This window comes from Castor canadensis, chromosome 4 (assembly GCF_047511655.1).
Source record: "Castor canadensis chromosome 4, mCasCan1.hap1v2, whole genome shotgun sequence".
Taxonomy (NCBI): domain Eukaryota; kingdom Metazoa; phylum Chordata; class Mammalia; order Rodentia; family Castoridae; genus Castor; species Castor canadensis.
In genome coordinates, this window is record NC_133389.1 from 49,799,734 (window position 1) to 49,813,278 (window position 13,545).

Sequence of the window (13,545 nt, forward strand, 5' to 3'; positions counted from 1 at the left end):
GCAGTAATTTCTGTAGCATGGAAAACCCATTTCCTATCTTATCCACATGTCCACTCCCTCAGCTTACCTGACAATATCTGCTTTCTTATATCTCTGAGAACATTCCTTTTATGAATTTTTTGCATAAGTCTCCTAAATATCAAACTCCCCTGTTGACCTTTGTGCAGTCTCTTGATACTTTTAACTGACTGTAGATAGATGTTCTTCCTCCTTCACCTGCCTTCCTAACTTCCTGACAGGCTTCCTATCCTCCTAAAGATGGGCTTCTGGTTTCCATGCCATTACCAGGAACTTCCTTGTTCCACCGGGAGCCTATTCCTTGACTTCTACACTTATTTCTGCTTTCAGTGTATCTTTCCCTGACCTCATCCAACTCCCATTCAACATAGTGCTTTTAGATACATTGCCTAGAGCCATCAACCGTTATCAATTCAGCTGCCTTGATCATGTAAACACAGCAATGTATGGACCTAACAGGAAGGTATGAGAGGCAGACATGCTTAGAAAGAGGCGGTAACTATCACGCAACACACAGAGATATGTTAAAGAACCAGAGGGAGGGACAGGTTTGTCAGCTTAGATCACCACGGAGCAGCAGGAGCCCGTGTTCTGGAAGTACTAGTGTGTCCGTCAAGATTACTTCCCAACATCCAGGAAGAAACTGACTAGCATGCATAAAGAATGGTGAACTTGAAAGTCAAGATAACCTATGGCTCATTGTTGTGCATTCATGTGGAGAGTGGGGAGGTGAGGAACAGAGTCCTTCCGGTGTGCCAGCAAGAGAAGTGGGATCCTGGACTTTCTGACTGCTGAAAGCAATAGGGTTAGGGGGGAATTAAGCAACACACACCCCAAAAGTCATAGTCTGTAATTATCTACTTCCCCACTGTTCTGTGGTTTGTCACAGACACTTCATAAAGTTAATCCAACCAACTCTTGCATACAGAATAAAAATTCTTCCCAGCACCTACAAAAAATTCCTGGGCAGTGCAGGAGAAATGGATGTCACTTTCTCCTGCATCCTAAGAAAGGCACAGTTCCCAGCCCATTGAGAAGAATCTAGTAGTGTATGTAAGAGGAAAGAAAAGAGGGTCAGCACAAACACTCCCCATTTCCTCTGAGAAATTTATTTTATTTCCCGATTTGAAAAAAAATCCTCTTTACGTGGTTTCCTCCATTCTGTTTTTGTTCTTTTTAAGGGAATAAGAAAGCTGGGCTTCTAGGAAAGGAAAATGTTCCTTGTCATTTTTTTTCTCCATCTCAAATCTTTCATGATGAATTGCCTGTGCTATGTGTATGCAAGGACTTTTCTCTTGAAAAACTTAAGAAAAATCACCATAAGCAAATGTCTGCCATACCTAAAAGAACATATGCACTTATTCAGAAACTAATGCTATTTTCATAAAAGTAGAGTTGCATTTTAGGAATCTTGTACACTGTTGTACAAATATTGATTTCATCATCCTCTTGTTTCTTTTCTTAGAAAAAAATTTAAGAAAGAAACCTGTTCAGAAGATAATTTTCCTAACTCAGACATATTTATGAATTTGTGATGAAATCAGAGCCACAGTTATATATGGAGCTAGAAACATGTCCTAAGAAGTGATTCACAGTCTCATGACAATATAACTTATACAAGGAGAGATGCTAATTTCCATGCATCTTGATTTATTTCATCATTAATTCTTATGGGCAGTATATTCTGTTATTACTGAACTTATTTTAGATCAGTAAGTTTTCAAATTGGCTTATATCAATTCATAAAAATACTGGAAGTAATCAGATACATAATAAATTGTTCCATAGAGTCAGAAATAACTACCATGTAACAGTATATTGAGATGATATTGGTTTTAATCAGCTACCCCCCAAAATGGAAAATTTATACCATTCTCTGTTTAATTTAGATTATAAAATTCACTAGGGAAATCAAGGAATCGGATAGCTGATAGGAGCTCTTAATAGCAATTGCAGTAAAACACATTTCACTGCTTGAAATTTGTGAGCCTCAATTAATCATAGGCTCAAATAGTTTTTAAAAGTGTTTTATAATCCAAATATTACTATCTCAGTAAGACACTCCAGTGTGTTTCTTAATCCATATCTACTTGCATACTCTCCTTGACCTCTGGTCACATGCCTTACAGCTCAACAGGCTTCAAGCAAGATGTCAAAACTCCTGCTCTGTCTAATTGCACAATTTTCAGTTATTCCAGTTTCTTCCAGAAGCTTTAAAAAAATCCCCCACCAGTTTAGTCTCCTTCCTTAATGACATAGGATATTCATACATTACATTCTTGGAATTTTACATCCTTTTCTTTCACTTTTAAAAATTACCTTTCCAATCCCAACTTCTTTTTATTTTCCAAAATGAAACAATCTTAATAATAAACTCTTTAAAATATATGAGAGTCTCTCCTCCAGAGAGAGGGATGCTGATCCTTCTCATGAGCTATTCCACTGATAAATCACCCTTTTCCTGGTATCTCTAGAACCTCCACTGTAAAGTAACATGTCCATCTCCCCTATCATGGTTACTGCAGCATTCAGAACTTAGTGAGTGAAAACCTCACCCAAACCCCTTAGTCTTCCATTTTTAGATTATTTCCTTTTATTCATCTTTTATAGAATGAGAGGGAAATCTCTTCAAATAGTTGATAAATGCAAACTGGGATATGATCTGGTCTACTTGTTAAGAAATATCAGTAGAAATTGAAGAAACTAAAAATTCCTCATCCTGGCATTCAAGGCTTTTACCCCCAGCCTCCTCTCCATCCCCCACCCTCCTGGCACACACACCCCTACCTTACCTTCCTCTGACAGGCTTATCTAATTGGTTTCCAAACACACCTAACACTTCTCATAGCCCACCACTCTATTTATATTGCTCTCACAACCTGGAATGCCCTCTCCCAACTCTACCAATCAAAATGCCCATCCTTTTAGAGATAAGGGCAGAATAGTTTCTGCCAGGTAGCGAGGGGTAAGGGGGGATAAGGGAAGGAGTGGGGGGGGAGGGAGGAGGCAGGGAGAAGGGGAGAGAAATGACCCAAACATTGTATGCACAGATGAAAAAATAAATAAATAAATAAATAAATAAAAATTTTTTTTAAAAATGCCCATCCACATTTAACACAGTGTGGCCCAATAGAAAACAGCATCAGCTTTAGTGTCAATGAGCCTGAGAAGTGTGACTATAGACAAATGACTTAAATTTTCGGAATGGTTGTTTGCTCAATAGTAAGGGGATAACCTGTATACTAATTGATCCTGCCATATGTGTAGAAAAGGAAAGGACCAGAACCATCTCTGAAAAATCATAAACTCTTAAGCAGAAACCATATCTTAATTATCTATTGCTCTGGACCACCAGTTAGAGCTTTTACATCATAGTCATTGAGACATAGGGAATGAATGAATGAATGAACACAGTAGAAAAAGCAAAGAAAGAAAAGAGATAGAAGAAGCCTAAGGAAACACAGGAGGAAAACAGAATGGGCGTCCCTCCCTCTACTTAGAAACTGTATTTGTAAGCAGATGTTCCCTGATGGACTCAAGCAAGGACAGCAGTGTGAATATACAGTTTCCATGAAGACATGACTGGGGAGCTTCACAGTAGGACAAAAGCTAGCCCTGAAGGCAGCAGGGAAGTGCTTCTAGGTAGAAGCCAACAGCAGGACAGAGGGAAATTTTATATTTCCAACTATGGGTGGATTGAACATTCTCATCCACCAGTATCATTCATAGAAACAAAATAATTGGTTCCATACTACAAGTATTCTGAATGAAAACAGAAAGGCACCTAATAATCCTCACCCTCACACCCAAAACTTCTTCCCTCAACCAAGGACTACATAGCCTAACGTCCTAGCATCAAGTTGTATTTGCTAAACTCAGAACTATTAAGCACAGTCCTCACCTAGCATCCTTTTTCAGCACCTAAAAATAAAGCATTGCATTGTGGATGCCTCCCTGAAAATAAACTAAGAAACCTATGACATCTGCACCTAAGAATCTGAGTACTGAGGGCAGATGATAACAGGGTTGGAGTTACAGAACAAAGGAAAGAAGAACAATGAAGATGGAAGGAAGCATTGAACAGTTCCCTTCTCCATTCCCGTTCACTCTCCAACCTGACCTGCTACCTCCAGGCAGGTGACACCTACAACTTATGCCCTAACTTCTCTCAGAAAAGTCAGGTCCCTCCTGGCCCCTCCATCTGAATGCGACACAGACACCTCCAACTCTGCAAGTCCAGAACTGATCATACTATGTCCCTTACTTCAACAACCTATTCTGCCAACACATGGATTAAATCTTCCCTATAGCCCTAGCTTAAATAATCTTTTAATCAAACTCTCGTTTGGAAAGAGTTTCTGTCTTTTGAAATACCGCAGCCTTTCACTGGTGTCTGTGTTAGTCAGTTTTTGGTAGCGGTGCCAAAATACCTGGGACAAATCAGCTTAAACGAGGAAAGGTTTGTCTTGGCTCAGGGTTTCAAAGGTTTCAGTCCATAGTCACTTGGTCCCATTGCTTTGGGCCTGACCGAGGCCAAACATCATGGTGGGAAGTGTGTAGGGGAACAAAGCTGCTCATCTCATGGTAGCCAGGGGACAGAAAGAGATAGAGGAAGGGGCTGGGGACAAAATATACCCTCCAAGGATATGGCTCTAATGATCTACTTCTGCCAAGAAAGCTCTACCTCGTACCACCCACCAACAGCCAAGGCTATGAATCCATCAACGGATGAGGTCCAAACTTTCATAATCCAATCACTTCTCAAAGGTTCACCTTGCTGCATTAGGGGACCACGCCTTCAATGCATGAGCTCTTAGGAGACATTTAAGGTCCAAACCATAGCATGTCTTCACATTACTTGTCACTTGCTACCATGTACTATGGTGATTTTTTTCCTCTCCTTTTGGAATGTAAGATCTATTAGATATGCATGAATTCTCTGATAAAGTCTATGTAGCATTTTTCAAATGTAAATATTGGCTGGACGATCAATGAATCAGTCAGAGAAATAGTGAACAAAGGAGATCAGCCTGCTTTATAGCCATAATTAAGATTTACCAACAAAATCCCTAAGACCCATTTTTAAAATCTGATGTCTATGCCACACTCAGAGAATGACTGAATTATTGACCTTTGAAAATATTTTCAGAAACAACTTAGTTAAAGGCTTTCATAAAATATTTTTTTAATTATATACTTATATAAATTTAAATATAAATATATTTTCATGTAAAAATTAAATTGCACAAACAATGGAGACTTAAAGTTTTAAATATAAGCATACACACACATTGATACCAACCTAAAGTCAATAGTTTATGTTAAAACAATTTGAATTTTATATTTATTTATTGAATAAATATATCTAAGTGTTTAAGTTAGGCAGTTTTCTAAATGCTTTAGAAATATTAGCTTATTTTCCTTACAACAATGTTCACAGGTAAATACTATTATTTTTCCCATTTTATAGATGGAAAAACTGAAGCACAGAGAGTTGATCAGGTGACATGATCCATAATTCCTCAGACTAGGATCCAGAAAATATGGCTCCTGGGTCCACACTCACAACAAAAAAGTTGCCTCATTTACTCCTGTGATTGCTGTTATCAAAAAAAAAAAAAAACCAATTAAATGATACTATGGTAAAGAGCTTGTGCATAGAACTATGAATGTTATGGAAGATTCTTCTTCTGTGTTTTCCTCTCTTATATTTGCTAGGTGAGTGCAAGGCCCTGAGTTCAAACCCCAGAACTGCCAAAAAAAAAAAAAAGAAAAGTAAAGTAAAGTTCATCACTATAGTTGACCAAATTTCTACTCATTTTATTGCGGTGATCCTTGATCAGTTTTGATTGATGATTTGTGAGCAAGAAGAGTAAAAAGCAATTGGGTTAAAAAAGTATTTCCTTGTGCTATAATTTAGAAAAACAGTTACGATTTCATAGCCATATTAAGTGTTTTAACTGTGCTTATAGAGTAGCCCAGGGATCATTTTCAAGTTTCTCTGGAAATGACCAGTCCTTCAACACTGAAAAAATGTTACTGGTCAATTCTGCTATCTCAAGTCATGCTAGCTCTACCAGTCATGGAAAGAGTCCTGAGCCAATTTAGGACTGGGATAATATCTTGTTTGTCTGTGATCTCCCTATGCCTCGAACAGTGCCTGAGACAGTATAATTCATTACTTCTTTCTTGAATTTAACCTTTGTTTTCTATGGCTCTACAAAAATCCCAGTTTGCACTGTTGACTCTCTAAGAACAAGAAAGGGTGGAGAAGCTAAAGCCACTGGAAGCCTAGAGCAAGGGGAATTTAATTCTACACACAGGGATTCTCCTGTCTGTGCGAGCCACACCTTGGTAGACCCACACTGCTAGAACTCCACCTCACTGCTGACCAGCAAAAGAAAAGTGGTGACTCATTTCTCAAGAATAAAAAAATAACAACAGCCCAGACAGTTTTATAACCACTCCTAGGAGAAAGCTGTAGACCACATCTTGTCAGCAACTATAGGAACTGTGGCAGGAGGGATACCCTTTTAGTATCATATTGGAGGAACTGGACAGAGAGGAACAGACTGAGTATGTGGTTCCATGAGCATAAATTCACAAATGCAAAGCCCACCTTACCATCGTGTGAGTGCCTGGGGTGAGAGGCCAGAAAGAACACAATCCAACTAGATGAGAGACTCCTGGGGTTCTGGGATGTCCATGCCTCTGCTATAGCCAAAAATGTCTGTCTCTAAGTTGTTGATGAAGCCCTGCAATGAGAAATTCAAGGAAACTTGAACAGTGGAAGGACACTCAGCATTTGTATAATACCTGCTTTGTGCAGATTAGGTTACGGGAAGAAACCAACCCAGAGAATTTAACCCAAAGTTAAAGCTAGGCTAGCAGTAGACCCAGAACACTTATAGCCTACGGAAGAGGAAGGCTAGAACCCATGTCACTTGATCCAAACCCAACCCCTATATGGTGCACTTCACATAGTCTTGTTTTGTTGACAGAAGGAAGACCTTAGGCTTTATCTGCCATTCAAATGAGTATTTCCTAGGCCTCAGACATCCCCTACCTCCTTTGCAATTTTGCTCCGTCCCATCTGTGTACAATGTGTACTACTATCTTTCTCTACATTCATGTTTATCCTGTTCATCTGTGGCAGAGCTTGTTAACTGTCTCTTAGGTTTTCATTCCACCCTTTTTTCCTTAGGGCAATAGAGCACCTTATACTACCAAGTCCTAGCTGTAGATAAAGAAGGGCACCTAGTCTTCCTTTCATCAGGATAGAGCCATGTGACAGCAGAATGTAAACAGCTGTAAAAAATGCAGCTCTCACCTGTTTAAAGGCAACCACTTGCAATGAAATGCCTCTCTTTCTCCCTTCTAACATGGCAGAACCAGCAATGTTGGATGGTAGCCTCAACCCCCCAAAGAAGGACCATGCCACACCCAGTGAAAAGATGATAAAATGGAAAGAATCCAGTTCCCTATACCAACCTTTAAACAGAAGCTCCAAATATCTCCTCAGAAATAAGTAAACTCTCTTATTTAAGATACTGCATCTTGGGGGGGGTGGTTCTTTGCCATAGTAGCTTAGCATATATCCTACCTAACAAAACATCCTATGCAACAAGAGCCATTAAAACTTTGGATTTTATTTAATCTTTTCCTTTTAGTGAATAAGTTACATAACTCTTCAAAGAAATAATATTTGTTCAAATACCAGCTAAAAATTATTCTTCTACCATAGAACCATGAACACTCATCTTGGGGAAAAACTGATAACAGGCAAGCAACAGCAGGCTTTGGTAAGAATAAGTGACAAGGGCGTGTAGGCATTGAGAAAAGAGAAGGGAATGTGAGGAAAGCAAGACTGGGTGCCCAGAAGTAACCTTCTGGCCTTGGTGACCCTGTGTTCTGCCACACAGTCCAGGGGAGAGGCCAAGGATTTCCAGGGCCATCCCAGCTTCCTCTCCATCTACAGGAAGGAGCCTGCATTAGCAAGGAGGCTGCAATTCCTCATCCACCTCCCACCAATCCAGGTAGGTGGGACTTGATGGCCAAGGGGCACCATTTTGGGAGGCAGAGGTAACACTGGCAAGTCTGGCTGGCTTTGTCTCCTCATTCTGTCCTGGGTCCCCTTCCATGTGCAAACCAAGAAGAGGCACAGCGTTCAAGGAACCAAGCCAGAGAGGCAACATTGTCTGTATTTGCCAAGAAATGCAGCTCTTCTGTATGTTTTCCTATGGGGTTCTCCCCTGGCTCCTCCCTCCCCAGGGAGGAGGGAGCCATGGCCCCAGAGAGGGCAGATGGAAAACACCTGCATCAGAGCCCACCTCCCCAAGCTGCGTGTCCCTGCCCCCACACAGTGGCTCAGGACCTGGCCCCAACTTCAGTGGGTCTCTGGACACTAAAAATGCTATTTTGCCTGGGGCCAACTTGGAAGCACAAGAAAATGAGTTTTTAAACTAATTTTCAGAAAACGACATTCATCATTTTCATTTCCCATCTGGAATTATTTAAAACACACACACACAGGCAAGTTTTCTTTCATCTCTATCTCTCCATTTGACCCCTGCATGAGTCAAACAACTCCTTCTCCCTAGAAGGGAGTCAATGCAAACTTTCTTTTCCCACTAAAGAGAACTTGTTTGAGGTTTCCTTCAAGTCACTTTCACTACAGAGAGCCAAATGTTCCTTCATAGACCATCTGCACCCATCAGAGTCAAAATACTGAAGTACTTTTTGAGTAACTAGTCTCATATGTATGGAAAGGAAAATCTTCCAGTTTTGGTGCCTGAACTAAGCAGGGTAGACTTAAAAAACAAATCACTGTAATTAGTGATTTAAAAAAAAACTTTCAAGTTGGGCACACTGGCACTGTAGAGAGTAGTTTTCAACCTCAGCAAGTTAATGCACATCTCAGAGCTTCAATTTTCATCCTCTGAAAAACAGAGAGCAATGCCTATCATAAAAGGTTGCTGGGTGAACTGACTAGGATGACATACATAAATTCTAATAACACATTGCTTGGCAGGTAATCCATATTTATATGTAGACTATTTTCCCCTATTTCTGCTTTTCCCCTAAAACAAGTTAGTATGTTAGCTTAAACAGAACAATCCATGAGCAATTTTCATTTTGGTCTTTATCCTTTGCTGTATTTTTCAAAAATTCTTCAGTAATGTGTATCAATTTCCTGAATAAGAAAACAAGTTATTTACAGATATAACAACGCAATCTTTGCAAAGAAAGATACTTGTCTCCACAGCCCAAATTCATGTGTTTTGTATTACTTCTTCCTCTAAAAAATAAACTTCAAGAAATCACATCTTTTAGAGTAAATCATTTTTTCATTGATAATAAGGATAAGGAAATTTTCCATAATGATTAAAGTAAGCTATTCTATTTTGATTGTTTATTTATTTGTTTGTTTGTTTATTTTTGGTAGGACTGGGGTTTGGATTCAGGGCTTCATATTTGCAAAGCAGACACTCTACTGCTTGAGCCACACCTCTTGTCCATTTTACCCTGGTTATTTTCTTTCTTTTTCTTTTTTTTTTAATTATTGTTGTGATGGGGTATATTGTGACATTTACAAAAGTTCTTACCCTATATCATAGTTGAATTCATCCCTCCATCATTCTCCTTTATTCCTGCTCCCCCCATTCCTGGAACAGTTTCAATAGGTCTCATTTTTCCATTTACATACACATGTACACAGTATTGACACTATTCACCTCCTTCACCATTTCCCCACTTTCTCCCCACTCTTACTGGTACCAAAACCCAGTAGGACCTCTTCTGCCTTCCTGTTTTCCATTTTTGTAAAGAACAAAATGACACTTTTGTTTGTTTAAGATAGCTATGCAGGGAGTTTCCTTGTGACATTTCCATGTGTATATGTATTATACCCCAAAATGGTTACTCTGGCTATTTTAGAGATGGGGGGGTCTCATGAACTGTTTGCCTGGGCTGGCCTCAAACCTTGATCCTCCCAATCCTAGTCTCCTAAGTAGCTAGGAATACAGGCATGAGCAATCAGCACTCAGCTTCTATTGTTTTTTTGAAATCCATACCATTAGAAAAAAATATGTAAGCAACAGCTAAATTACTACAACTGGGAGCTATAAATCCGTAGTATTTCTTTCATTACCAGATTAGACAATGGTTCCCAGTACTCTGAAAGCTTTGATTATTCCATTATATCTACATGTGTTATAGTATTTCAATACTTCATCATCTTAAAATGATCATTTAAAGGGCTGGTATGATGGCCCACACCAGTAATCCCAGCTATAAGAAAACTGTAGGTAGGAGGATGGAGGCCCAAGGCCTACCCTAGGGAAAATGTGAGACCCAATTCAAAAAATAACTAAAGCATAATAGAGCATGTGGGTGTGGCTCAAATGGTAAAGCTTCTGCCTAGCAAGCTGGAGGCCCTGAGTTCAAAATCCCTACAAAAAAAAAGATAATTTAGCACTCTGGCATTTATAAATTAAAAATGAGTTCAGAACCATTCCTCCCTAGAAACCCAGCAACCTTAGAACAAACAAAGCAATTCTAAGCTCCAGACGTGAAAAGCTGGATCTGGTACAGGGCTGCTACAAGAAGACAAACAGAAGCTGGCTTTCTGGGGCATCGCCTCTGTCACTTTTCACATTGAGATGAGAGTGAGGGTGATTTGGGCAAAGAATCCAGCTGTTAAGGGCAGAGTCTGTATTCACCTAGAAACTGTGTCACAACTAATAGTACACAATCCACATGCTACCGGCCTGAGCCCACTCAAAGCACTCACTGTCGCTAATCCAAAGCCCACCTGCCCTGCCTTGTCATTCCTTCCCCCAGAAACCACAGCAAAGCTCTTGTCACCATTATTGGTTATACCTTGGAGCATGTCCCTGAGCCACTACCTAAGCAACATGTCATGCTTCCTTCCCAGGGCCTCACTACTTCAAGGGAAAAAAAGGGCAGGAGAGAGAAACAGACCACAGGATAGCTGGAAAGCAAGACGGTGTCCCCCTCCAATGCCGGAGGAGCTTTTGCAACCCAGTTCTTTACAGCTGTGTGCCCCCAAAGCCTGGAGATTAATTCCGGGACCCTCCACCCCAATCCTGAATGTACAGACTAACCTGACAACACCCTTTACAATGCAGTTGTCCCCTGCTCCACCCCTGTAGAGCACATGTAGTAGGTGTGGCATGCTGCTTAGAAATTCAAATATTTAAGTGTCCCCAGGTAATTCTGATCTAAGTGATATAATACAGTACTTACATCCCCACCTTACTCCAAGTGAGAGGTGAACTCTTCTTTATCTTTTCTTGGTTTTGGCAGCACTGAGATTTGAACTCAGGGTCTTCCTAAGCAGGAGCTCTACTTCTTGAGCCACTCTGACAGCTCTTTTTTGTGTTGGGTATTTTTGAGCTTTTTTGTGTTGGGCTTTTTGCCTGGGTTGGCCTCAAACTGCAATCCTCCTGATCTTTGCCTCCCAAGTAGCTAGGATTACAGGCAAGTGCTACTGGCGCCTGACTTCTTTGACTATCTTGACAAAAATAAAACTTACAGAATATTTCTTTGTAATTTGGGATGATGCCATAGAGCAAAAGAGGGGGCAAATACTTATGAAAAAAATTTTTTTAAGATTTTTCTGTTCTGTTCACAAAATATTTATTAGGTATCAACTAGATGCCAGACAGTGTGTTACAGGGAAAATTAGAAATACACTTCATCTTACTCTCTTCTCACCCTCAGAAACCTAGTTTCTTCTTATAACAATGGATATCAAATAAATAAAATAAATAGTAACCAGAACTACCACAGAAGGTAACACAACGTTAACACAGTTCTAACAACCTTATCAAAATCCAACTTGGGGTTGATTTTATTTTTCTTGTGTAGTAAATGAAGTTTCCAAGATCACTATGACAAGCTACAGGTTAAGCCAGAAAAAAACTGTAGTACTTTTGCCTGAGTACCTGGTAAGGGTAAAAGTTTTAATATAAAACAAAGGGATGGATTGAGGCCTAAAAGTTTTTGTTGATCATTTACATAATTTGAAGTTCAAAAAAATCTGACCCTTCCAGAGATTTAGATGTGTTATTTTGGGGGATGGGTGTTCCCTTCAAAATGTAACTGTGACCAAATAGACTTCTTAACTGAATGGATTTTCCCAGTGAATTCCCCCTGTACAACAAATATATCCTAATAAAAATGGGGAAAAAATGAACATGGAAAAACTATGAGGAGATACTTAACTCATCATAAAGTGAATACATAAAATTAGATAGCATACAAGCTTTTAACCTTTTGTGTAGATGAAGTCACCTGTCTCTATGAGGAGGTGCCACTTAGACAGAGACCTGAAGAATGAGGAGCTTGCCATGGGAGCAGGAAGAGAAGGTCAGGGTGCTTGATATGTTGCAGGCTGAAAGTTGGAGCCCTGGGAAGTGACAGGGGGTTTGGGGGAAGCAGGACAGTAGGCTATGGATATGGGTTTGAATTGCCCTCTGAATGCAATGGGAAGCCCCTGGATGATGCTAAGCAAGTGATCTACAGAGTGATATGACCCGATTTCTAAAATCCCCCTGGCAGTTTAGTGGAGACTGACAGGAGAAAGGTAAGAGGAGAAACTGGGAACCAACTGGGGAGACATTGCCAAAGCCTGGATGAGAGGTGTTGGTGACCTGGGCCAGGTAGGAGCAGTGGGGAGGGAAAGAAAGGGGCTGATCCCAAAGCTGTGCTTGGACTGTGTGGTCTTCCACAATGGGTTGAGGGAAAGAAAGGGAGGAGAGACAAGTCCTAAGACTCTGGGCTGTCATCAGATCTTGATGTCTCAAGGCTTTTCTTTTCTATATTCTGCAGCTGTGGCATCCTGGGGCCTTGCTGTCCCTGCAGGAACTGCCCCACAGGGTTATCCAATTCCTAGAGATGGGGTCAACTCTCCAGAGAGCCTGCCTTTTAAATGCAAAGCAACCAAAGCTCAGACCCCCCCCCCAACTACCCTCTTTTTGCATTCTCATAAGTCAGGCCACTATAAATGGGCCCTAATCGCCTCAGGGCCAGGTGCCAGAGAACTAGGGACATCTCTCCCACACCCACGGAAAGTATTCAGTGTGACTAATCTGAAGCCTAGCCCCAAAAACCACAGTAAATGTTCTGCCCACCATTCTTCCCTGCTCCATTGCCTCCTGACCAACTCCAGCACATCCATCTGTGCCCCTCTGTGGGGACCCTCCTCTTAGGAACAAGCTGTCTTCCAGTGGCAGGTGTCTCCTGATCTGTGGGCATAACTAATTCAAATTTTCCATCAACAGGAGATTTTTAAGGCACCCCACTCAAACTCTCCCTCTTTGAGAAGTAGAAAGGAAACATGGGCGAGGCAGGCAGAGAAGCATGAGTACAGCAGAGTGTGAGAGCAGAGTCTTGTGGCAGCCTTACAAGTGTCTCTTGTGGCTTAATTTCAAGTGCACGATTCTCTTTGAGGCCCCTGAAAGAACCACCAGAGTGGTTCTCTCCTACCCCAACCTCATCAGA